General features: G+C 39.1%; 1 protein-coding gene across 10 annotated transcripts in view; it reads right to left on the bottom strand.

The window, feature by feature from the left end:
- MAGI2 (membrane associated guanylate kinase, WW and PDZ domain containing 2) overlaps positions 1-24813 on the bottom strand; it is a 763738-nt gene that overhangs the window by 380393 nt on the left and 358532 nt on the right. Inside the window, exon 1 of one of the 10 annotated variants that reach the window (XM_074869883.1) lies at positions 22237-22430. The exons of the other annotated variants lie outside the window; for them this stretch is intronic. The gene's annotated coding sequence lies outside the window, so the exon portion shown is untranslated. Of the gene's footprint in view, positions 1-22236; positions 22431-24813 lie in introns of those variants that run through there. 10 annotated transcript variants of the gene reach the window in all.

Raw genomic sequence — 24813 nt, 5'->3', positions numbered from 1 at the left:
GATTTTGCAAGGGCTACAGACCTATTTCCTCAGCCATGTGCCTCTTTTGAATGTTTGAGTATCTGTAAAAATGATATAATTTAGTGCTGATTTGAGACTCACTACAGTCTGTTGGAGCCACTGCAGTCAACGTGTTGGAGGTAGCGTTTGCTTTGGATATCATCACCTCTGACTTCCATGCATGAAACAGTGTGAGCTGTTTGTGAGTTTAATTTTCCCCACTGTTTCCACATGCCTGCAGACGAGTGGGATGGTGGCCTCCTTTCCACATTGCTGGAAAGGAGATGGTAATCCTTCTTCCCCTGGCTGAATGTAAGCCAACACTGCATGAAAAGTCTCCCCTCCAGCATGAAGCATCCTTCAGTGCATTAAATTAAGAGGCTGGCCCTAAACAGGCAGTGTTGACCTTTCTGTGCTCTCATACTGTCCTGCCTTTAAGAAACATGTCTCTTCCCCCTTCTCTATCTTTTTTTCCTGATCTTTGTAGTTTCTTCCTCCCTAAACAGCTTTTTAAAGGTGAGTTGACGTAGTGAGGGCTACAGTCTACACCAGATCCATCTTCTCTAAGTCAGGCACAGGAGCTTCAGGAAAAGATTCAGCTCCCTATAAAGAACATATATTCTAGGAGACATGCTTCATTAGGAATTGTGGATTTTGTCTTTTCCAAAGTTGATGGTTAATACAAAAATTTTTGGGTTTTTTTCCAGCTAGCTTTGGAGAGAAAATGCCCAGGAAGTTTTGGTTTTGGCTCAGGAGCCTGATACTTCCTAACCCTACACCACAGGTCCTCAAATATATTTTCAGGCTTAAATATTAATTTCAGATAGCAGCAAACTGTGGCAGGGCCTCATATGGATCCCTAAGCATGGGACTATCTGACTTAGCAGACTTTATAGACAGGAAAGAAGTACCCTAATCACTGAGACCAGACCAGAGTTACAGATGGGAGCTGCCTTGTAGACAGCAGGCTGCAGGATGGAAATGTTTTCTAGAAGTAGTGTGTAAATTTTAGAAGAACAGAGCTGGGCCAAAAATTATTGACTATTTATGAAAACTGAAGGAAATTTCCATACTAGAACATAGGAATAAGCAACTAGAGACCCCAGAGTCAGCCTGGGAGTTTTGGGGAGCATCAAGGAGGGAAGGTTGAGCACTTGCTTGTCCCCACTGCAGCCCTATGTATGTAGTGCAGCACGGTGATCAGCACCCCAGCAGCATTGCTCTACCGATGAGCCAGCACGGGCGGGCTTCACATACCAGCACACTCAAACTATGGATTTTTGTGCATGTTTGGTTAGTGGCAACACTGAAGTGATACGCTGACTTATCTCTGCAGTATGGATGCATTCTAAATTACTACCTAACTTGAAGCAGCATCCCTAGAAATTATGGGATGCTCCAGATCATGAACAATGCTTCAAGTGATCCCCTCCTTGTTGACAATTTAAAATGCCCAGTCTTTGAAATGTTGGCTATCACTGTAAATATTTTTATATGGAAAAAAAAATGTAGGGTTGGCTTGTTTGTTTTTAGGAAAGTTCAGATTTTTGGTCTGTCAGCCTTTCAAGAGTCCCCTTAATAAACTCAAGACAGCATTATCTACAGAAGTTTTTTGCACACGATGTGTAGAAGACAACCAAAACATTTCCAGGGTTCCTCCAGAACTGCTGTTTCTATAGGCTGTAATTGTTATTTTAATAAGCATCCTACCAAGACATTCTCTTTTAAAAAACAGACCTTTTCCTTTTCTTAACAAATAGGCTCCTGTCAAACACTAATCCAGGCACTTTTGATAACTCAGATGGTGACTGGTATTAACGACTAGACACTTCTGACTGTATCTTAGTGCTTTGTTTCTCATAGGATCTTTTCCCAAGCTGTAAAATCCGATGCCAGATTTAGTTTCTAAAGCCAGAAGAATAACACTAATAGACACTAAATGGGTGCGAGTTGTCACATACACCAGCATTACAGAGTTAGTGTTATGTCTCAATTAGCAGCAGTCTTGAAAATCAGTGGGAACAGACAGAATTTTTCCTGGTTTCTGTTGCAGTTCTTGAGCTGTACAGAAACTAAAAAAACAGTTTATGTTTACTGGTGATGACAGAAACCTGGGACTGTAGTGCAGGCATGTCCCTGACCTGCCTGCTCAGTGTTTCTGGATACTTCTATGCCTCAGTTTATCCCCATGCATGGAGTTGAACACTAACACTTAGGTACCTCACAGAAGCTAAGCCATGCCTGGTTCCTGATGGGAAAACCCGATGTGATTCTCTAAACAATGGTTAGGTATGTGCAAAGCACGACTGCTTTGGGGTATTGCTAAAATTAACTGATGGCCCAGCTTCTGCTCGTCCTGTTTTGCACATGTAGGAGTATGTAAACCCCAACACTACAGAAATCAGCTGGAGTTTTACCACTGATTTCCAGGGGGACAGAATTATATTTTCTTAGTTGTGATCTGTTTTCCAAAGTACACAATGATCTCATTTGCCTGCTGTTTAAAACAATGCAATGGCTACCAGAGGTTACAGGGAAAGTGAAATTAAGTCAACAGTTCATCATTTCACCCTCATACAGTACATTGGCAAACACCCTCAGAAGCGGGGGATGCTCTAACTCATGGGGTGCTGTTCCTTTCAAGTACCTGAAACACATTTTCATACAGTTTACACAGGCAAACTGCTACACATAAAGATGACATAACCTGCTCCGTAACTGAATCATCTGATGTCATTTTAATACTGGTACAAGACTTGAAGTCAATAAAGTCATCAGGTACTAAAAAAATATATACCTCATCTGAGACCAATATTTAAATATGCTTCTATTGAATCAGGGTTCATAGATATTTTTAAAATATTTCAATATTTAGTTACTTTTAATCACAGCTGCCATACTTCAAAAACCTTTGTCAGACGTGTAGCATTTCCATTGACTAAATTTCAATTATATCAGATAGGGAATTAACAGTCACTCTGTATAGTATAATACATTTCACAATTTCTACACTTCCTTTTCATTCTCTGAAGTGTTGAGTAAGCCACAGACTAAAATGTTATTTGCTTTGAGAAGCACATGAATGTCACTGGCAAAGCTGATAAAAGGGCCTCTCTAACAGCTGAAAAGTTCACTTATATCATTCAAAACAAAAGCTAAATGGCTGAAGTTAATAGTGGTGCAAATAAAACTAACCCCCCATATTTAGGTCTGCTTATATTTGTTTATTTGACCCTTATCTGAGATACTGAGCATGTATTTGTCAGAACGTAAAGCAATGAGCTAAATAGAGTTGCTATGCATTGTCTATACACATGTATCCTATTTTTGCACTTTTAAATGCATTTATAAACCCAAAGGTAAGCAGAGTAAGCTTTCATATCTGACATCTTAGCAATACAACCCCAAAATCAAGAGAATCAATATTAATAGAAATATTAATAATCAAGACAATCTATATTAATGGAAATAAAGTTCATGGACTTGTGATCTGTGGTTAAGTGGAACAGTGACTCTGAAGTCTAACAGTCTGTGTTTGTCCTCACTTAACCCAATTCTAATTAAGCAGACTAGAAATAACTGTTCAAATTATTCTTAAGCTTATACACTTTACAGCTTTGTGTAAAAATTGATACCAACACCAAGTCAAAACATAGCATATTTTCAGTTTTTTGATGCTAAACTGAGAGCTGAACAGACATCACATAAAAAAATTCCTTTAGCAGAGAAGGCTTCATCCACAACTCAAAACGTCAAAGGAAAGGTGCCCAGAGTCCTTGCTACATCCTTTGTACACTGCCTTTGAACTACCTATATTTACAAGACCACTGTAAATATATAGCTTACTGGTAGCATCAGCTGAGGCTGAGGAGTAACATGACATTTGTGTCTGGTGGATATATGTTGTACCTGAGGCTGCGAAGGAGGTGTAAAACCATCCACAGTGACTTCTAACACTTACGTTTAACAGCTCAGGCACATGAATGCACCAGTCATCTCCCAGTGTAGCACTGAGCCTGACCTAGCTGGGAACCAGGCATCACCACACATCCATTCCAGGGTGCAGCCATTATAAGCCCTACGGGCTCTTGCTCTGATTCACAGGGGTATCACTGCACAGAAATCACCAAACTCCTGGTCATGTCAAGGTGGTGCAGAGGCACTGCACCCAGGCCAGATGGGGACCTACCTAGCTATTAGCCCAGTTGGTAGCCAGTGCTGTTCCAAAAGTAATCCAGCTCTGGACTGGCCCTGGAAAGAGCTTTGCTGGATTCATGCTGTGCTGTAGCTAAGGTAAATCTTGCTAGGCATAATTTGGCTCTATAAAGAACTGCCTCAGCATCTCTTTTGCTGTTGCACAGTTAATCCACAGGGCAGATAATTCAGCCCTGCCTGAAATTTGGCCATATGTACAAATTAAAAAGCTGACAGAAAATATAATTTTCCAACTATTTTAGCACGTGACATATAATTGATCTTTGCTGAACTTTTTCAACGGATATCAGTATCATTACACTGTCACTCCAGCTGGTAAATATACAGTCCAGTTAAATGTCCAGCTGGGACATATACATACCTCCATATACCATCCTAAAGACTGTGCTTTATTGCTGTTTGGAAAAACTAAATTACATTTTAGAGCAAAATAAGATGATTACATTTCCCCCAATTTTTTTGGTAACTATCTCTCATTGTATTATCACCTCTTTTTACAACCTGTTCGTGTCAACTTGCACAGCATGAAGAAAGCAAATGAGTACTGCCAATAAAATATGCCAGTTTATCTCGTGTAGTCTTAAGTCTTCCTCAGCTTTGAGAGAAGTTCATCTTCCAGCTCATAATGAAAAGGGAAAACAACTCTTTCCTCATACGAGAGGCCCAAAGTATGTTTTTTCCTCTGAGTGAGAAATTGCAAACTCACTACTGTGTCACTGGTTTCTTACTGTTGGTGTCTGTACTCTTAAGCCACAGAAACCTTTGCCCTTGATAAAGTGCAGCTACATTAACAACACCCCAATAATCACAGAGAAAACAGAGCATTCATATGCAACATAAAAAGAAACATTAAGTTAGAGTTTTGGGTTTAAAGAGATCGGAAAGTTAGTAACAGTAGTACTTACTTCACATTTCTACCTACAAGCACAAATGCATTCAAAAAAATAACCCTAAATGAGCATCATTATCCACAGTATTACTGATATATGGACAAAAATGTCCAATGACTTTCCCCAAGGTCACAAAACAAGTTAATTGGAGTCAAGGAAAGAGTGCTAGAGGATTCTGATCCACTAATCCAGCACATGGTTTGAACTCTTAGACAGTTTGAAAAGCAATCAGTACATTTGAGATACTGGGTTTGGTTGTTTTGATTTACATTTTTGAAGGTAGTATCTTGAAAGAAGAAAGATGCTGCAAGGAAATGAACACCTTGGTACTATGGTTTACAGACATATGTTAGGTAATTCCTCTCTTTGAATATGAATTCAGATACATCAATTAGATTTAAGTTCTCTTCTGGGTATTTTCAACACATTGAGTTTAGGCATAATTGGATTTTTTACCCCTGAAACACTTAATCAAGGCTAAATCAAAGAAAAAATTCCCTTTCAGAAAAATCCTGTAAAATACAAAGAGAATACTTTTCTATTTGTGAAAGATCTGCCAGCTTTATTAAGTTTCCTTCATTTACTTGCTTTTTCTTTTATCCAATTAATGCATTAAATCACTTTGATGTGTTGCTTTTTAAATACATGGTATCTGCAGTTATATAAAGTACTAGACAATCAGCACCATTCATTCTCCCAAATTGAGATAACGTTGTATTCATTTCAACAAGTGAGATGATTTTAAGGTGAGCTGATTATTCTCCCAGTGTTTAAACAAACCTTTCATCAGTTTTAGAGTTACACTGCTGAAGTTTTTTCTTCCATAAAGAGCCATGATTTCTGCCATCAAGTTAGCATGAGTCAAACAGATCCTGAGTAAAAATGAATGGAGAGCAAGTCTTGTAAGATGAGCATATTTGAGAAGTGTAATCCTTTTCATCCGTATTACACATCTTTTCCAATAACTTCCTATGCAGAAAAAGCTAACATATGTGAAATCTGAGTGCAATCTTGTTATAAGTAAGCTCTCTTCTCCCTACCCTTGCATACCCAAAGGTGGATATTTATGGAACTTGCTATGCACCTGACAGAAGTGGCAGCATTCTCATGAAAACTGTAGACAAAAATAAGATGTGACTAGAATATTCAGCAACAAGCCCTTAAAAATGAGCTAATCAGTATTTATAGCCAACAAATTTTACCTCTGAGAAGCTATAATTCTTATTACTGCTAATAAAAATCTGGTTGCTTTGGAAAAATGCATATTCACATATTTAATCTCTAATTTTTAAGCATGTTGCATAGAAGGCCTGGCATCATTATCAATGTCTGTATTTCATGGGCAAAAGATCAAAGGCATTAGAGACTTAGGTATGATTATAGACTAGACCACTATCGAAAAGAAACTCAAACAAACCCAGAATTTGCCTTAATCCCAGTCCAATCTCTAGGGCTGTCTTTGCATCTAAAAAGCCAAGTCACAGCTTGCTCAGCCCAACAGAGCACAGCCAAGTCACATCTCTCAGGGAGACAACACAAAGGACTTCTGTCAAAAAACCAACTTTGCCACAAACATTAATCTCTGTATCTGTATTGGTGTATTTGAGATCAGTATAATTCTCAAATTTAGGTGGATGCACTTAGGAGAGCGTAACCTATTTGTATGGAAAGCTGGTGAGTTTTATTGCTATACAGGGCCACGTAAATACATGCTAACTCAGATTTTTACTGACACAACTACACAGGACACACTGACTCCACAACCTGTCTCTATCAAACGTGGTTATAAAAACCCAAAAATTGAATGTGCTGCTCAACCTGTGTGTATCACCTGTTGGGAGCTGCTGTTCCATCGAGGTGGTACAGCTTGGAAAAACAGTTGTATGTCATTGCCATGACAACATGGGATGCAGCTTCCAGGCATGATGCAATCTGATACCCCAACTGCTCCATGAACTCCTGTTCTGCCTGGAACTAAAAGCCATGCTGAGCAGGATTAGTACTTTCATTTCTTCAACTGCGTGGTTGAAGAAATGAAATGGGAAAGCTGGGACAGCCTTAATACTTCATGAGAGGCTTTAGCCTTAAGTAAAACCTCTAGCTAAGGTTATATGAAAGGTTCGAGCAGGAATATTGGACATTTCCCAATGAAGCTGAAAAAGATTGTATCTCTAGAGTTATACAATTTCTGTCAGAGGCTATGGGTAAGTCTTTAAGAAAAAAAAAAAAAAGATTTATATGAAAACCAGCATCTTTTTTTTTAGGCTAATAAAATGTATTTTGAAATCTTTTTTCTGTCTGTCTGAGATATGCTTCCCTCTTTTGTAAGCTCTTTTCTGCATTTTGTACTTGATGTATTTGAAAAATAAACTTGATTTATGAGTGGCTCTCAGCTTGTGTCAGCACTTTCATAGTGTAAACACAGAAAGCTTTACATTAATGTAGATTACAATTAAAATAAAAGTGTCTTTCTCAAACTCCCAAGTATGCCTTTTTTCATTAACTATATGAATCTTAATGGAGGCAGAATCACTATGTAAAACAACAATAAGAATGTACTGAGCCATGACAGTGACACCATTGCTTCCAACTCTCTTTCTGGATTGAGCCTTGTTTCAGCTGACATGGTCTTATAGTTGAGCAACCCAAATATACTGCCCCATTAGGGGTTTGGCAATTACAGAAAGCTAGCATAGTGTAAAGCACTAGCCACTGTATCCCTCCCTCGTAATTTCTAAATTACTGAGTTAATCCTTAGGGATTTTTGTGATTTCAGTTTGTTTAGAAATGGCTGTCAAAAGCAGGAGCAGTTTCTACTTGTTCCTCCAGTTGTTTATTGACCTTTACAGATTTTGGTTTTACAATAACATTTTCTGTTCAGATTTGGTTTGTGTACTAACACCATCATCAGGTTAATGGGAAAAAAAATAATACCCTTCTTTTAGCAATTACACAGCTTCCTACTATGTCAATCCCTTTGTTATTTTCTAAACAAATGCACAACATTTTTCTTCATTAGTTCTCCATTTACCACAAGCTGTGTCACGGGTCCTAACACTTTTCTTGGAGTGATTTGCTACCTCTTTCATTTCTGTTAATTTTGAATCAGCACTCATAAATGTAGGTGTACAATCCTTGGATGCTTACCTTTTGGCTTCTTGTCATTTCATCACATTTCTTTACTGTGACTTGTTCTGAACCAAAATTAACAACTAATTCATTCCTGGGATGTCAGTGTTGTGAACATTAACACATACAAAGCTCTCTTAACACCCACCTTTGCCAGTATAAGATAGTTCAGCTGAACCTAGGGGGTGCAATGTGCTATCGGGAGAACGACTCCTGCGCAGGGCTGGGCACCACCTGTTTTACATGATCACAGGGCAGAGGCGTTACATCTCTTTGAGATGTCAAAATGCTGGTCTGCTGGACAGTAAGCTACAGGGGATGAACAGCATAATACACAATCCTCCTACTTCATGCTACATGTGTGAAGAGTATTTAAATTTCTTTTTAAATTTACATTTCTAATGTCAGATATAGAAATCTCCCAGTAATTTCTTGAGGGTGTTTACCAAAATGGCAGCTTTTGCAGAGCTTATCGAGATACACTCTGTTTTGAAATTCTTATGTGGAATGTATTACTTGTTAAGAATTCACTGTCCACTGTGGTATTTTTTATATCCCTTGGTCATTTCTTCATAGGTCATACAACATTTCTCACAGGAAAAAAACAAGAGTTTCAGGAAGCTAAATATCCTCTCCAACTGAATGTGAAATAAATGGATTTTCACTTTGATTGTCTTCAATGCTGTGGCCGTAAAAGCTCGGCAGCAGCTTTTCTATATAAATTCTAAATCACTCACCTCTTTCATCAAAAGCTAAAGCACCAAGTTGTCCATATGTGGCCATTTCTTGCTTCTTTTGTACCTGATTTTAGCCCTCTCTCCCTTCTGTCAATTTTCCCTTGTCACTTCAAAAGCAGCATCTCAAAGCATTTGGGAATGTGGCTTTTTCTCAAGTGACATCTCAGAGTTAAGAGACATTTATGAACATAGCTAAAAGTTACCACTTCACTACTGAGTTCAGTCTCTAATTTCTGCAGGTGATGTTGTCTGTAAACTGACAAGTGGTTTGAATTGTCCTTGACGAAAGGGTCTAGAGATATAACAGCCCAGAGTCACAGCAGCAGTTAATGGCCAAAGGAACACTATTTTAAAGAACCAGATAAAACAAATATTCAAGAAACAAAAGCTACCTCACCTACACGGCATAGTTTGTTTATGTTATACAATTCATAACACAAACTGCAATTTTAAGAACAGGAAATATTTATTTGCCATAGGACTGTGTTAGCACAGTACCTAAACTTCTGTTAGAAATCCAGCTTTTTTTTTCTGCCTGTCTGGATCTTTAACCAGGCAAGTCCCACACTGATGTAAAACATACTTTTGCAATTATCTCTCTCCACTTTTTTTTTTTTTTAAGAAAAAAACTCTGAAAATTACCAATTTGCTTCCTATCTTGTCAGCTCCAGGAGGAGATCAAAGGATGATTGTTAATATGAAGAGTTGGGTGCTCTATAAACAAAAATTCTTTCTTCATTGCTGTTTTCCAATACTCAAGAGACAATTCCAATAGTCTCATGAAACATTAATTTTAGTTGTTGAGTCCAGATGTTTTGAGATCCCTACAACAAGTGTAGAAGGAATGGCCTGTATTAATTTTATAAGAAAATCCTTTAATGAAAGTCTGGATCAACCGAGGTCACAGGAAGATTAATTTAAGATAACATTAAAATGCGGAAGTACAAAAATGAAAAAATGTAATGTGATCAAAGGGTTGTGACATAACTCCTTTTAAGTTAAAATCATGTGAGACTTAATGAAGAACACAGCAAACATCACCGTTAAAGGAACTACACCTAATGAAATGTCATACAACCAGAAGTGAGAGCACAGTAAAAGCAGCAATCATGTTTATACATGAGGGTTATTTTACTGATCCAGCAGCACCACAGATACAACCAAGAGTTCAGAAGAGTACTTGGTATAATGGCAGTCTCACCGTCAAGCATTTTTAACAGTTTAATAATCCACTCCTTTCTGTGGTACATGCCTTGATTCAAGCACCAAGATGAGGCCTGTTTGCATTACCAAATTAGGTTGGTTTGACACAAAACGGGTGTGTACTGAGCAACCAAAACCAACTCCTATTCTGAACACAATTGCTAAATTAAATTAATTTTTAAACATACATTAGAAATTATTCTCCCTTGTAGTGACTGACCCATCTGACAATTACCCATTACTTAATATATTATGACTAAGACTTTAAAACAACAAATAAAAAGGAAAAGGATTCAGCAGAGAGAAAATATGATCACGATGCAGCTAGACAAGTGGAAGAGCGTAAAGCAGCGAATCTGGCTGCTGGATGACAGATTATTCTGCAAAGTGTCTGTATTCAGGTCTGTGGAGGTTATATGACTAGTTAATTGGTGAATTCACCAATTCAGCACTGAAATCAATGAAAAACATTGATAACAGGTGAGAAGATAGTTCATGCTCAACGCATTTAGTGTAGCAAAACTGAGATGCAAGAGATTATATGGTACAGTTGCCTGTGATTGTAGAGGTACTGAATTCAATGGCCCAGAGGTCTCCTTCAGTTCTACACTTCTGCAAAGATGGTACAGGTATTTTAATTAAAAAGAAGAGACATAATATGTGATCTAGTGTTAAAACTCTGGTCATTTTGATGGGCAATCACTATTTTGCTTCTCATTAACAGGAAATTGTCAAATAATTTAATTTTTTCTCTCTAGTATGCAGGAAGTCTTTAGGTTTGGTCCTCACTATGCAAAAAATGAGCAAAAAACTATAATCTTGTATATGAACTTCTTAGCGTCTCTCCATTATGGATGGATATCATCTTATAAATGCTCTAACACTGCATAGTGTTATACTTCTAATAAATAACTCTTCAACAACCTACTTTTATGTTAAGAATCTTGAATTTCTGGAACAGCAGAAACCATTTATACAGCTACAGAACATGACAAATGTAGAACTGCATGCTCACAACCCCTTTAAGGTAGACACTGAATTTCTCTTTTAAATGTGTACAGAAGATACAGATCAAGATCTGTAGGACCTGTTGCATTACAGATAATAAATAATAGGTTAATAGGCATCTTAATGAGGGGAAAAGGTATTATCTGGGAAGGACTAGTAAAGAGGGAGCAAGTTTCATTATAAATAATGCACTATATTACTGTAAAAAAATAAGGATGATGAGAGGATTAAGACTAATGGTCCTAGAAATGAACTGTGATTATTTCCTGGAATATCCTCTCAGTTTGACACCACCACCTGGGATGCAGAAGGACAGTGTCTAAGCAAATAAAATTATTCACCTCTCTTTGCCTCTTGCAAGGCCGTCTGTAAGATGTGGTCAGGTCAGCACCTCTGCAATGTGCTGGCTGAAAGAGTTTCTGAGAGCTGCCCTATCAACCTACCGACACACAGGCTCCTCCTCACTCTTCTTGCCCTAAAGTCTTACCTGTTGCTATCCAAAACATTCACTTTAATATCAGCTCCAAGACTGATTTGTCATTAACCACCATCTACACCTCTTCTCTGATAAACTCAGCAATTTAGTAATTATTCCAAACTGACAAAAAGACTTGCACCATCCTGAATGTCATTGCAAACTGAGAAAAATTGGTAGGAAGATTACAGAGACAACTAGCTCTGTGTGTTTTTAATATGCGTTTCCATGTTTTGGGAGAAGACACTCTTGAGCACAGAATTTTAAAGTAAAATAAAAGGGTGAGTTTCATCTAAAGTAAGTTTTCTACAGTGTAACAGAAGGTTGAAAACATAATGATTTAACTTAATTTAGTATAATTGCAAAAGGAAGGCGATGCTTAATTCTAATCATCCGGATGAAAGTAAGTGCCAGCACTATGTCAGGAGAAGTTTACAGTGCCAAAAACATAGAACAAATTCATCCCTCTTCTTGGGAGGAAGGAGTGAACCTGCTGTCTTCCACTGCTAGGATAATACCACTGATTTTGAGTGAGTAATAGCAGATTTACATCACCGTGCCTGAGATCAGAATATGTCATGTCATAAAGCTTCAACGTGTTTCAGGAGTGAAGACACTTCTTCTTCAGGGACTATAAGATAAAGCACACGTTTTAGAGCTTTATTCAGGCAGGTTTTGTTCAGGCTGAGTTTCAAAGAACCTGAATGACAAAGTGCTAGAAGGTGACTTTCTATCAAAAAGCACACTGTTATCTCTTACTCTCATATAATAATATGCCACGAAGCAGCATGGATTATGGACCATTTCTCTCACACTGTTTCCTCTCTGCCTTTTCTCATGTGTAGGGATGTTGGATAGAGGCCACAAAGATTGGGCCTCTCCATCTTCACCCTCCCACTCTCTCCTCCCTTGACAGCCGTGGTTCAACCAGATGCTGCAAACCTGCAGAAGACTTTTTGCCACAGCAAGCACCCTAGCATCGACCCCTCCCCAAAACAGCCCTGATGGAAAGGAGTCTGGTATAACACACCACCCCAGGGTCTCTTCTGGAGAGAGGAAATCATGGTTTTGTGTGACATGGATGTTTGAGAGCAAGAGCAGAATGGCATGAGCACCATGAGCGGGAAGCAGTGCCTGGGGTGGAAGGGAAGGACCCCACTGTCCTGAAAGCCTCTCCCGCTTAGGAAGGAAACTTTAACACTGGTTTAACTCTCCTTATGCAGAGCAAAGACACAATCCAGCTAACAATTACTTTTATTTTCCTTTTAAAGACATTTTTCTCCCTACCCCTCAGCTCCCATAAGGTGAAACTATCCATTTCTGTTAAGGTAGCATGGTGGCATCTGGGTGTCAGCTTTCTGGCATTTGAGTTAAACAGTAACCATGAAGAAGTGCTTGTGAGAGATACTAACTGTTCTTGATGTCAAGCCTTCCCACAATGGGGAACTGCTTTTAAATAATTTCTCTGAAGAATAAAATAGTTTCATGATAATTGTTTTATTTCCATGGAGAAGTGAAGGAAAAGCTGTAGGGCTTATATTCTTTACCATGACAGCTTGGATGTGCATGAGGATTCCTTTTTCTGCTTTCACTCATTTTAATTTTTCTTTCTCAGTTCTCTTAATTATTTTTTTTTTCTCTCCCTGTTTCTCTATAAATTCTTGGATTTCCTTCTTGGAGCTTTACTCCAAGCTCTCTTCTCTCAGCTCCTCTCTGTGCTCTGTCTTCCTCCGTGCCGCTCACTCACAGCTTGTTAAATGTGATCTCTCCCATTGACCTCTTTGGTGCAGCAATGGTCGGTCACAACTCTTCGTAGACAACGGCCAATTCTCTTTTTCAGTGTGAAGGGTTCAAGCCAAGACTCAAGGATAGCCATTTTCAGAGAGGGTCAGTAATTCTAAGGAAAAACAGAAGCTGTCTCTTAGAGACAACTGTACTGCACTCAAAGACAAAATAGCATTTGTTCATCAGTCTCCCCTCGTATCTTTGGGGAAGGGTGGGAGAACCCTAACAAGCATGAGCAAATAGGCAAACCAAAATCATATGCACACTGATAAGATGAACTGGCATTTGAAAGCTGTGTCTGCAAAAATGAGGGATAAATGTTCCTCTAAGAGAGAAAAGGTGATTTGCAGGAGCACTACTATGATCCCAGAAGAGGAGGCACATTCTAAGTCAAATATTTTAAAAGATTTTTTTGACAACAACTTCCAAAAAAAGGTTTTCTTCTGATTAATTTTTTCCTTTTTTTTGGATTATAGTACTTTGTCTTTGCTGGGCATGACTCCTATGCACAAAAATGTGTTTATCACAAATGAAACACTTTTTCAGATTTATGTGCTGAGATAGCCAAAGCTCAAAGCTTTTGACTTTTAAAGTTTTAAGTATTTCTAATAATGACAGGAAGGTCTGATGTGCTTGAAGATATGAGGCTCACCACCAAAGCAGCAGTAAGCTCAGGTGGAGGCATAACAAACCAATTTTCCTCCATGACTGGGTCACCTTGTACTGAAGTGCAGAGGTCTGGTTACATACGCACCAGTGAGCATGTATCCATAGCACCAAAGCTGGAAATGACATTTCTTCTGCATTGTGTGGCCACGTAACACCAATTCATGCTTTAAAAGAAGAATGTCACATCACTCGGAAAACATCATAGTATCTTGGCAACTTATATTGGAAACTGGAAGGTATAAAAGGGAAGTATTACTCTATCCTGGTGCTTCTACTTTTCCCAAAGTATCCACTACCGGTCATTGTTAAAAGCAGGATGCTGGGCCAAATACCCTGTTGTTGCTCCAGCTGGGGAAGAAAATTTCGTATCAAACATTTAAGATATGTTTGCAGTAATTCTTGCATTTTCTGTTCAGGTGGAGTCTTGGGCTGTCTAATGACATATTCTTATCACAGTGGATAATCCAAATATACTAAGCTTTATACACAGAAGTGGTTATCAAACACAGAGAACAATAAAAAATAACTTGTGTTGGGATCTAAGAATGTGTCCTCCACCTTCAAGAGCTACCACACTTAAGCTGGTGGGTCTGGTGCACCAACATTTCTAGCTGTAATCACTCACAGCCTCATACACTTGATGTGAGCAGAGACAAACTGAGAACCTCGGTACTTCTTAAAAGCCACTGCCAGTCCCAGAAGAGAGCATGCGGGCACATGGGAAGAAGAAATGAACAGGACAAGAAAATGTTCAAGAGCTGATCACTATGCACTGTGCCCCTGACAAGGACTGTCTGCACATTATCTCCTAGCAACAAAAACTTTCTTTGTTTTTAGGGAAGCTACAGGCAACGCAGCATCTTATGCTGTGGACTGTTGTGGCTATAACCAAGAGTCATGGCAAAGGAAGCACACTAGTATCAATTACTGTAATGCTGAACTAGCAGATTACACCAAAGCACCTCAATCTTCTTGTGCCGTCTCTCCTTTTATTTCTTTCTTTCCTGCTTGTTATCACAACGATGCCATGGAGAGGTGTTTTTTGAACATTCTTCGAAACACAAGAGAGAGAATACATTCTTTATCCTAATGGAATACTGCGTGAGATACCCACCATATCTCACTTCCTCTGAATAACTTCAGGAGAGAACAGAGAGAGATAAAACCAGGCTACATTTTTTTAGTCAGAAAGTAGTGAAACTCACAGAAGGTAATGCGTGGATGAGGCCACAAAAGTACGAGCTGCAGGAGTTAGAAACCCAACTTTTTCTTCTCCTGTGCTACTGAGTCATTGTGGGAACTTGGCCCAGGCACGTAAAGACCAATCTGCCTACAAATTCAAGAGCAATAAGCAATTAAGGCAACTTTTTAGGAAGGGCTGTGAGATCCTGACTGTCTCTACAGACATGACTTAAAGTTACCTCTGTATAAAAATCATCATGTATTTTCTGTGTCTCAGCCTCCCAGTTTATTTTCACACTTACAAAGAAGTGAACCCCTATGACTTTTTAGCAAAAGGAACTACACAAATGTAAAATAATATTTGTGGAAGTCAACTGTCAGCACTGCAAATTTAACTCCCTTACATATCAGTAACAAGGTATTTTTATACAGGTTCCACCATATAAGGGGCTGAGAGCATTAACTACTGTAAATTAACAGTATCATTTTTTTGTTGGTATGAAAACAGCAGCAAACATGCTTTTGCAGTTTTGAATCCCAAGCAGAGCGCATATTTCACACAGTAATAGGCAGTAACTTCCACGGACGGGGAACATAATTACAGTGTCCTAGCTCCCAATGGCTGAAGGTTGTAAAGGATAATATATAGCACCAGCTGAATCTGCAGAAGAAAAAAACCACAATACAGAGCTCCCTATCGGCACACTCCTTTTTCAGAAGGGCTTTCCAATAGGTATACAGGCAGGTGATTTAGGATAGTTAGGTCACTGAAGCTGGTCTGACAACAGTATTTGATGGCTGCGATGACAGAAAGGGAGGTGATGGGAACAGACTATCCCCTCAGTTATTCCAGGTTTTAAAATCCAGCAATACAACAGCTAGGAAAATTTTGAGTTACCCCTTCCTTTTGTGCAGCACAGTCTTACTGCTGTCTAAGGGATAGCTACCACCCATCCCATAAAGATTTCTGGATTTCTGGGGTGCAGGACTATAAAAGCAAATAATGCAAAGATACCCGCACTTCCACAAACTTCTCACTTCTGTTTCCCAGAACGTTCTTCTATTGCTTCTTCAGAACAAGAAACACCAAGACAAGAGTGTCATCTTCTGTCATTCAGGAGCTGCACAGCTCTGAAGACAGAGGCTCAAGTGCTTCCAGTTGCTCCAGTCACAGACAGTGGACAATTATGAACTGACCAAGCTCCTTTGTTCAGCCTTCTGCAAACCTCCTCAGATGTTCTAGATTTGCAGAGTACTCCAGAAAACTGGTGTCACATTTAAGCTTTGCTTTTAGATGCACTTGATCCCAACCATGTAATGGGGAACCTTAACTAGAGAGAAAGGCACTGTTTCTCACTCCTCTTTAGGTTATGTGTTAGATTACAGCATTGCTAAAATACAAAATGCTGGATTGTATCTGACTGCATAGCATTACAGGCTGATGCCAAGTTACCTTTTGGAGTTCCTGTCAAAAAGCTGACTATGAAGGTGAAAAATCCTTGGACAAAAGGGAACTCTGCCCTGAAGGTCCTGTCCCTGAAGAGGTTCTGCTCACCATTTCACTACGATCACTGTCACCTTCTGGACTCATCATGGATTCTGTCGTCATGGTTCACAGAGATGGGTACAATCCAAGAACTTTGGCCAACCTCATGAGCATTCCTGAAGATTTAAGCCAGGACCTTGGGAGCGGAGTCAGACAGAAAGCATGTCCAGCACAGGAGTGCCATAGCTCTGTGCTCCCGTCGGTGCAGGTTTCTCAGCAGATGACCAAGTCAGGAGTGAAGCAATCCATATCCAATTAGTATGCTTGACTCAATCCAGACCCCCAAAGTTCCTAAATCTTTACTAACTTCCAGCAATCTTTACTTTCTATTATCTAGGACAGGCTTTTATAACTTATGTCATCCCTGTCATCAGAAAAGCACTCTAGCTGCAATAATTTTTCAGACTGTACATCACTGCAATTTATTTATTTGAATGGAAAGGAAAGGATAACTGAGAAAGAGAGCTTTTATTGTGATGTGCTCTCTATTGCAATGCTTCTCACATCCATGCCCATTTGTATTCCATCACTTATTGGTTATGAGACTGTCAATGGCGATTGTCATGGCTGCAAAGACTTAACTCCTAATACCTTCAGATTAAAGAATTTTTCCCAGGCACCTTTTTTTGTTTGTTTGTTTGTTTGTTTCAAATTTTTATAAGGCATAACAGTTAGAGTGTTTAGAGGTTCAGTGATCACTCCCTGTCAATCCTACTTGCTTGTTTTCTTTGCCAGGAAGGTGCTAAAACATATTTAACCTGAGCCCCTCTGCAAGATCAGTTTTCTTTTCTCTACTAAATGTTCTTGTCTCATCTCTAGAGTGAAACTTATCACCAATTTCATCAGAGGCAGAGCTGAGCCCTAAAACCCAGTCTCCTTTAGAACTGTTCATATGATATAGGTATTCAGGACACAGATTCAGATGATCAAAACGTCCTGAGAAAGCAGCTCTCACTGCTTCCTTCAGCAGTTTTAACCATGGGAATGTTGGCCAAGTTCTTTACGGTAGATTTCACTAACGTTGGAATGAAAAACAATTTCCTTTCTGTAGTAGGGAGACTAATGAGATCAAGACTATCTCATTCTGTAGGCATCTTGATATGCACCTCTGTACAACCTACTTCCCCAGCATCAAATTCTGACGTCGCCTGGACCAAAGAAATGTCAAGTAGCAGGAAGTATTTCTCACTGTCCCAGAACATGGAGCTGGGGCAGGAGGGGAAAGTCATAGATGGTTGGCAAGGTCAAATCAAAGAAGATTGACATAAATAAAAAAGTTTGTGGAGGGTAAGGGAAAAATGATGAGAGAAGAAAAACAAAGAAATTAGAAGGGTGACAGGGAAAATGTCTTGCATCTTTCCAGATTAGAGTGGCTTTCTTTCTTCAGCTGAAAAAGTAAACCTAACCTTCCATGCTCAGAGAAAGAGCAAATCCAGACAGCACAGTTTTCAGCTAACCCTACTGCTGATGTTTCATTTTCTAAAAAATAATGGGCAGTCACTAACACACGGGTATGCTCTGTATATAAACACCAAAGGTCACCACAGAAATTCTTCTACTTTATCCTATGGTACAATATAGTCAAGAAAACTGTCACAACAGTGACAAGAAATAGATCTGTGTCTGAAATTATTATCCAGTGCTAGAAATGAAGACACATGGATCTGGAATGTGATATATACTTGTGGAAGAAATGACAGAGGAACAGCTGGGATGTTCTTATTTAAAAAAAAAAAAAAAAAGAAAAAAGTAAATTCTGCTGACCATACTCTTTTCTTGACTCTATGGGCTACAACCAGCTCTGTTATAGTGATATAATTTACAACAAACTTGATTTAAACTGGTTGCATTAGGGCAACTGGGAATACTATATGGTCTTTAATGTTCTTAAGCTTATTTTGCAGTGAGAGCATGATGGTTTCTGTACAGGCATTTGCTGCTGAAATGGGAAATAGGTGGGCTGTTTGCTGAGTCTGTCAGCTGGAACACTGACAATCGCTACTTGGACTGCTTCAATGTAAATATAATTTTCTCAGACTTCAATACTCTGGGTCTGGATCTTTTTAAATGTTAGTATACATTAATCTATTTAATTCTTGTTATTTTTATTTACATCACAACAAGAAGACAATCCTGACCTTTATGTTTAAACATAGGATGTATTTACACAGCTTGTAGAAAGTGATGGTGAGAAATTTTCAAAGCGCCACCATTTTATTTCTATCTTTGTTTTTCCCTCCTCCTCTACAGAGGTCCACTGTGTCAGTGCTGCACCCTGACAAAATATATATTTGCCAGCAAAGTCCCTGGGCAGTTTTCATTTTGTAATGAGAATAAATATCAAAAGTCTTTCTTCAGTTCTTAAATCAGATTTTCACATTTTAAAGCCCACTTTAAACGGTATTGTACTTAATAATCACATAATCAATAGACAATGCTACTAGCTAGATGTGTGTGTTTCATTTGGGTTAAGTTTGCTCATTTAATTTCTTCTAGAAACTTTTCTGCCTGTGGTGAATCTTCAATCCAGTTTCTCTAAATGTGTCCACTTAAGTTCTGAAATCTAATTTGTTCATGTTCAGTATTAGACTCCCATTCTTTCTGATTATGTACATACACATCTGGAAATCAGCCTGATTTGGTTTAGCTTCTAAAACTGCAGCTGCATTCCCTTGTTTTATAACTACGGTCAATGTGAATTAGGCACCTGGAACCTTTCTGTCACTCAAAGCATTTTAACTCTATTTATCTCTCGTTGACATTGCTGCCTGTCTGATGGTTTGCAAGATGTTTGTTTTCTTTTTCACATTCCCACAGTGCAATTGTGTCACTTTCCATGAAGCAAAATGTTTACTACTGTCAAATTATCTACCTGTAGAAAAGCAGTAATGGGATTTGCATGCAGTATTGAAGTTCCATTTTTGCTCCTCTCCAGCAGTAGTGGAATCTTATACCATAATTCCAAGCATTTAGGTCTACGAAAATCAATCTAAAAAGGCTGTAACAAGTCTGGCAAGTAACATTTGGGGTTCTCAAAAGTACTCCACACAACATGCTTTCTAAACACTGACTAAAATGTAATGCCTCTTGCAATGGGTAAATGGCATAATATTTATGCCATTTGTTTTCTGTAAGGGAAGCTTTTAAAGTCATTCTTTTCTTGCTGAAAATCCTATTTGTAATACAGAGAAACTATTACCTTAAATTGGAGAAAAAGTACAGGACTCTAGTAAATACAGTGACTCTTTAAAAGCCTCTATAGGCACTATTAAGTAGTCACAAAAATAACACTGGCCACACTTTCTACAGAGGGTCCATACTACTCACAACTTCTCACAGTCATCCTTCTGGCTCCTACTTGCCCTACTTTTGTGCTATGGAGCCACCTTATCTCAGGGAACATTTAAAGAAGTGGTTTCCACCAGAGCGGGCATCCCTGCCACTCCACGAATCTCCTGGCACAGGTCACTACGGAGAAACATGGTCCCCTTCCTCACTCCCCTGCACTCTCCCCACACTTGCACAGACAGAGGCTTCTCCCACCCCGCGCTACAAGTTCTGCTGAGGAACCGTAAAGTCGAGCTGCGGTGTCAGACTCAACGGCCATTCCACGCGAGGCTCTTTCCAACAAGCACACTTGTAGTACAGTTAAAGGAGTGACTTCCTCCCTCCTCCTTCCCCACTAGGTCTTGTAGTATCTGAACATGAACTTCTCCCTTGGGTAAACAAACACTTGTACCGATAGCTACACTTCTGGACTGAAATTCCTCAGGATTTTCAGTTTTACCTGTTAGTTGCACTCACTACTGGCTGGCATTTCTTTTTTACCTGTATCGTGGGTGGCACATTATCTAAGACACATGTTTTTCAACCCACTTACCTAATTCCAGCAGTACAGGCAGAAGCTGTTTCATTATCAGTATTTATACAACTTATTTGCAAAAAAAATTTTTTTCTCTTTTTGGGTGAGCAGTAGTACTGGCATGAGGTTCTGATTTCAGGTAAAAAAACCACTGCCCACTACAGCCCCTCAGCTAGTCAAACAGTCAAAGCAAGCAAAGCAAAACAAGCCAGTCAGACATTATCAGAGAGAATGGTGATTAAAACAAACAACAATACAGGAGAAAAATGCATGGCTATTCAGAAACTGTCTTTTGGGGACTGAAGAAGAGATATGGAGCCATTTTTCACTAGGTTCACGAGAAAATGTCAGCACACAGATGCTACTGTACTGTCAGATTGCATCTTAATTTGGCCAAAGGGGACCCAGGCAGTCACCCCTCACAGAGAAATTTTAAAGGCCCATTACAAATCTGATTTATTGGTTGCTAAGAATCTCCCTGCTATGGTCTGCAGATTTTGCATGACATGGAGCTGAAATCCAGCTACAGATAAATGTATGCTTCTCTGTATGATTTAAATCCATCTGAATTCAGTATTTCTTGGAGGTCAGTCAAGCCTTCCCCCTGTTTGCTCACTCCCTTTCCTCCTAATACCTTAAGGCAGTTTGCTTCAGAATGAAGCAGAGCATTAACCTGTACAAAATCACTAATTTGTACATAACTCTCTTGCTGCCATTAAAAAAAAAAAAAAAAGGCAAATGCCTTTTGTTCTAAAAATGCAGGGAAAAATTTTCAGGAACAAAAGAAATGCATCTGCCCAGCAAGAGGAATGAGAAATTGCTGGGATTTGTTTTAGATGTTTAGGCATGCTTGTGTTAACAACAACCATTCAAACAGAAATGTTCATTTGCTTCTTTCAATATTGTTAAAAATCCTGTTGGCTTTTTCCTCAATTTAAAAAAGAAAATAAAAATAATCACATTCCTTGCCTTCAGTGAAAAACCAAAGATCTTAAGAGTGAAATGCCGTTGGAATTGCTGAAGAAACACCATTCAAACTTGCTCTACTTGGACTGCCCATTGTTAGGATTCAGACAATGTACAACAACAACCACAGCTCAACTTCTAGCCATGCCCGCATCACAAGAAATTCAAAGTCAACAGCTCTTTTTATTTCCATAAACATCATAATCAAAGCCTTCATTTGCAGTTTCCCCGGCAAAATCCTAACAGCTTCGGAACAATCATCTGACAATTTGTGAAAGGAGCATGCAGTTCGTCTGAAAGCATGGTGTTTCATACAGGAACTATTCTAAACAAAGACAACATCAAAAGCAACACAAGAATCGCGCAAAGCAAGTCCGACTCAGCCCAAGTTTGGATTCAACATCTGGCTGAACACAGCAGTGCCTCTAATTTTGATTTTGGTTTGTGGAATTAAACCCCATCTAATCTCTTTCCCTGACCCCATGTCAGGTCCCAGCTATACTGCTTACAAATCAAGAGAGAGAGCGGGGGGGGAAAAGGCAAGAAAGAGAGGCAGAGTCTTATCCCACCTTTCCATGGCTCTCAGCCCGTCTGTCTTCGCATGATCTGCAAACCACCTGTACTGATCCAGCCCATTCTGGGGGCAGAAAATATCTTCCCGGTAGAGGTAGTCTCAGCTGCGCTTTGATTTTTCGGCACGAATGTCTAGAATCTTCTGCTTAAGCCAGACACAGCAACACAAAACTGCAGCTGAGCTCTTTTGTTTTCCCTCCTCTCCGGGGCTGAAGCAGCGGCGCTCCCGGCGCTCCCGGCGTTCCCGCTCCCGCTCCCGTCCCCACCCCCGGCGGCCGCCGAGCGCTCGGCTCCGCCGCGTCCCCCCCCGCCAGCCCCCGGCGGCCGCCACCGGCCCCAGCCCTGCCCAGCGCCTGCCGAGATCTTCCAGTAAAAGGGGCAGCTTTAGGTGGCGGTCAGGTGATCTTCCTGGTAAAAACAGCAAGGATGCTCGGGGATGGAGCGCATGAAGCCGTGGTGGGTTTCAAACTGGCCATTTACATCACAAAGCAGGGAGAAAAATATAGCTCTGAGGAGATCATTAGGCATTCTTCTGCTTTCCAGTTCTCCTCTAGCAATCCACAAAAGCAGGCACAGTGGAAAGCTATGTAATTAAACTTTTCAGTGGTAATAATCACACATAGTTTGTATACCATGACACTCCTAAATATTTAAAAGTAGGGTCTTATTCCTAAACAAATGTAATTATTTTTCATATTTTCATAGATGCTATGCTGGTTCTGTAAGTCCCTTTACAGCTCTCCAACTGTATTTTTTTTACAACACGATCTTTAAATATTTATGCTGAAGTCATATTTAGTATCTCAACAGCAAATGGACCATACCCAACTGAAAACAATTATTAGTTCTTTATTCACATTATTGCATTGTAATTCAAAATATCATTGACATAAGGGCCATTACATGTAAACCTGACTTTCAGAATTGTAGCTTATCCAATGGCCTCGTTCCCTGGGATTACCCTGATTAAAGCTACCATACTGTGCAGGGCTTTGGAGCTTAGACTCTAAAAGACTGAAAGAATGAAACTGTAGCCCCAGATTCTGTGAGAGTCCTAGTTATTGCCAAGTTTTCAGAAATACCCAAATATTTTTGCAAAAGTTAGATTTACTTGCAAACTATGTTGTAAGTAAAGATTATAAGAAACAAAGACTGTAAGTCTTAATAAAATACTGAATTTTTAACACCATTTTCTATCATATTTAATGAGACCAGAATTTCACCCAACATAAGAAACATTTGCAAAAATAGGCACTAAGGGTAAAGTAGGTATTTAATTAGTATTTCTGAGAAACTTTAAATGCGTAGATGTAATATATCACCTATGCCAGAATAAATCTAAACCCACCCTCCTATGACCATATTCTTAAAAGACTCAGGTTAAAGTCAGAAATCTTACTCATCTGTCCATCACTCAGCACAGGCACTTCTAGTGCTTCCCAATATTTTCAACAATATCATAAATAACCATTTATCCATCTCATATTAACTGCAGATCTATTTACAGACCACATTTCAGTCCCTCTGGCACTATACACAGAATGCAAATTTCCACTTTTTGCTTTCCATGCTATCACTCTTATGATGCAGGGCAATTCTCTTGATAAGCACACAAAGGAGCAACCTGAATTTGTTTTAGGATATCAGAGAAAAAGAGCTATACAAGATATCATGGATTATCTGCACCATATTACTAGGCAACCTCTATGACATCCATACTACCAACTCTCTTTACCTTTCTCTGACTTTCAGACATTCAGGGTTTTCAACTCTGACACATCCTTGTTAGTGATGCTAGTAGGAGTGCTTCATTCCTACCAGAGCCAAAGTTTCCACCATAGTCCATGAGCTTTTGGCAGAAGCCAATACTGACTCCAAGGGGCTGGTGAAATTCCTATAACTGTAATATATGAAGTTCTTTCAAACTAGGGTCTTCCTAGGGACCAAAAAAAAAAAAAAAAATCACTGGAGTTTTGCTTGTGCTATATTACATTTAATTATATGCTGAAAAAATTTCAGAAATGGGACTCTTGTCATGCCAAGGTAAGCACATCCTTGTAGAAAAATATTTAATGCCTTGTACACTTAACACTTGAACACCTTTATGATGATCCCAACAATGAAGACCATAGGAGCCAACAGAAGCCAGAAGAAACAGACTATTCCACCTCAATCATCTAAGTTTCTGGATTTAAGTGGAATTCTGCAGTTTTTTGGAACTCTCTATATCCACATGTAGTTACTCTATTATTTTTTTCCCTTCATCCTCCTGACGCACAATAGTGAAAGATGGGTAATGATATATATTGGCTAGAATGGGTCAAATAGAAGAGAATCATCTGAGAAAATAATCAGAAGAAGCTAGCAGGGACAGCCAAATGACATTTCTTACATTAATTACTTCAGAATTCATAACACAGAATTGCATACATACTGGTATTTTCTAATTTAGATATCAGCAACAGTTTTTTATTGCTATAAAGTCAATATAAAACTTGGTTTTACTAAAGATATAGGTCTAAACTATCATTGCTGAAAAGGCAAATAGACACCGTTATCCTGCCAACCACTTA

Source organism: Strix uralensis, chromosome 5, assembly GCF_047716275.1.
Source record: "Strix uralensis isolate ZFMK-TIS-50842 chromosome 5, bStrUra1, whole genome shotgun sequence".
In the NCBI taxonomy this organism is placed as follows: Eukaryota; Metazoa; Chordata; class Aves; order Strigiformes; family Strigidae; genus Strix; species Strix uralensis.
This window is presented reverse-complemented; position numbering and strand designations above follow the sequence as displayed.